At 33.4% G+C, this 2,887-nt stretch overlaps 1 long non-coding RNA gene across 1 annotated transcript; it reads left to right on the top strand.

Annotated features, from left to right (window-relative positions):
- Positions 1-1,492: 1,492 nt before the first annotated feature.
- LOC103309655 lies at positions 1,493-2,858 on the top strand. Its single transcript, XR_510789.3, has 3 exons — positions 1,493-1,674; positions 1,733-1,815; positions 2,604-2,858. It is a non-coding gene; the product is annotated as an uncharacterized LOC103309655 (long non-coding RNA).
- Positions 2,859-2,887: the final 29 nt, after the last annotated feature.

Here is a 2,887-nt window from a genome sequence, read left to right as displayed (position 1 = left end):
GAGATGATCGCGGCGGTTGTTGATGGCAATTTCTGTAACCAAAATTGCTTGAGGGCGTCTTCGCCGATACTGTCCGGGAGAATGTAGCGCATGTCGCGCAACAATTGTGATGGCCGTCTATCGCCTAAACCGCCTGGCTGGACGATGCTGCGGAAACGCGTAGTTTGGGGTACCGCGAATGCGGAGATGAGGCGCTGTTTTAGGCTATCATAACAAGCTCCGGACCCGATGAGGTCGCAAACTGTCTTGATGCCTTCCTCGTCTAACGCGGCGATAACGAAATTCGCTTTCACGGTGTCGGAACGTAAACGGTGGTTCGCGAAAACGGCTTCGGCGTGGAAAAACCATTCACGTGGGGAGTGCCGCCAAAAACTAGGTAGACGCACTTGTGCGAGACTCGCGACGGACACATTATCGGACGGCGGGTTCGCGTTCTCGTTAGTCGGCGGTTGAGTCTCATTATCGAGTGTGAGAAGGTCGCGTGTAGGATTGCCAGAATGCATCGTGTGTTTATAAAAATGTAAAAAGTCGAATAGAAAACACGAGGTCACCAATTTGTGGCTTTGGTTACTGCACTGCAGTGGTTTCCCCCTATCACCAGCGATGATAGGCCACAACGGGGAGAGGGTTACCTTTAATAAACAATACGACGAGAATGTAAACGTTTAGGAAATGATTTTATTACATATAAAAAATAATTAAAACAAATATGATGCGACACCACGTGCAGGCGTAAAAGCGGGAACGGAGACTGGAGACTGGTGGCGGTCGGCGAACGAACGAACGTTGTTGAGGTTAACCACGACGAGCGCGAGGATCGCCGTGATAGGTGTTGTGGGGGTCGCCACAATTCGTATGTGATTACTGATTACGTTGCATTTAATACATTTTGTGGTTTAAGTGGTTCGATTCTAATGTCGCTTTAATGTAAGTTCTATCGGTAAGTCGATTTAAGCGACTGTGGCTATGAACTAAAATTAAATTATATAGGCAGGTACCTACATGTTAAATAAAACATGAGACGGAGACAACAAATGTCAGTGTAACGTAGGTATGCTTAAAAATTAAAATATCGTAAAAACTAAAAATAATGATCTAATACACAAATAATTTCCTACCTAAATATTTGATAATATGTCTATTCACTCTAATATCAAAACTAACAGCACACTATTGAAATTAGTGAACGAAAATTTGTTGTCGTACGTCTGTAAAACAGACACAACACATGCAAGTATGACGTCCTCTTAAGTTTTTCCAATTTGAAATATTAACTAAGATAAATTAATATCTTCTGTATAAGTAATAGACTAAAATTAGATACATCTCCCAACTGTATAGGATCAGATGCCTGTATCTTAGAAATACTCAGTGTTTCACATTCAAATGCAGTTAAAAAGACTGTCAAGCTAACTGACATTTATAAAATATTATAACGTTATTTTTTTCTAGATAATATGATGGTTTTCTGGTTTTTTTTGTAGGAGTTTGTGTTACTATGACTACTGCTGCTGTAATTACTCCGGTCCAAACTTCATTATAATTGTTAAAAACCCAACAGCAGCAACAACAACCACCAACACAACAAGAAAGCGCTAACAAAATGAAAATATAGGTACAAGTGCGACTCTAATACTCTAATACATTCCAATCACAAGAACTCGGCCATTTTCGGTATGTACTTACATTATTAAATATTTTTTTCAAGTTATTATTAATATTTCAATTTTAGATTCCACATGCGCACTTATATAAAAAAAAAAGGAGCTAGACAATCCTATTCTTAATTTAACAGCGGCTAAAGTATTAACTCCGGTAAGAATAAGAAAAAAATATGATCTTTTACTATATTAGTTTATTATAAGACCAATTAATATTTTTGCAATACATATTTTAATTTAGTTAATACTTTCATTACTACATTTTCACTTAACAATTTTCAATTATAATATATTAATACTTAATATATTAACATTAACATATATTAATACTGTTAACTACACTAAATAGTATTTTACATCATTGAACCATGTTACTGTGATACAAAGACCATTTAAAAAAAAAAAAAATATTATAGTATTAATGTTTTTATTTATTGACTTTTAAGAGAATGTCGACGAATTTGTTTTTCTCCCTGACACCCGCAATATAACAAATTTTATGTTCAAAATAATGATCATAATCAAATTAACTACTAAAATTGGAGCGAAATGACCTCTTATAATATTTGAAGGTAAGATTATTAACTATAGCATCTCACGGGAGATGTTCTTTTTTTATAATTTTTTTTATTAAATTTTAATTTTAAAACGAGCTATGAGTATTTTAAAATTGTAAATTGTTTGTACAACGTTCAATATTCATAACTTGTTTTAAAATTAAAATATAATAAAAAGCCAAAAAAATAATTTTACTCTCAAATTTTTTATGTAGTAATTTCACTCTAATTTTAAAAATTAATATGATAATAATTATTACTGTATACGTAAAATTTGGTATGTTGTTTGTAGATGAGGGAGAAAAAAATACGCTGACATTCTCTTAATTGTAAATATGAGACACAATTTTTATTTGATTTCTTAATTTATATAAATTTAATTTAGGTACTGCAATAGAAGAATCGACTTAACAGATGTGAAGTATATTTTAAATGCTTTGATACTCAAATGAATTGCCATTACATTCAAAAACACTATAATCAGCCAACAGCTCTCATCAAGAACCTCCAGATAGTATTGAGAAAAAATTTGATGAAGACAATGAAAATGTGGAAAAAAAATTGGAGACTTTGACATGTTATTCGCAATCCATAGTGATAATCCTATTAACAGTGAAGATACACAAAACAAAGTTTAAGATTTATACAACTTATTTAATAGTTAATAAT

The sequence above is a fragment of the Acyrthosiphon pisum genome, chromosome A1 (assembly GCF_005508785.2).
Source record: "Acyrthosiphon pisum isolate AL4f chromosome A1, pea_aphid_22Mar2018_4r6ur, whole genome shotgun sequence".
NCBI lineage: Eukaryota > Metazoa > Arthropoda > Insecta > Hemiptera > Aphididae > Acyrthosiphon > Acyrthosiphon pisum.
This window is presented reverse-complemented; position numbering and strand designations above follow the sequence as displayed.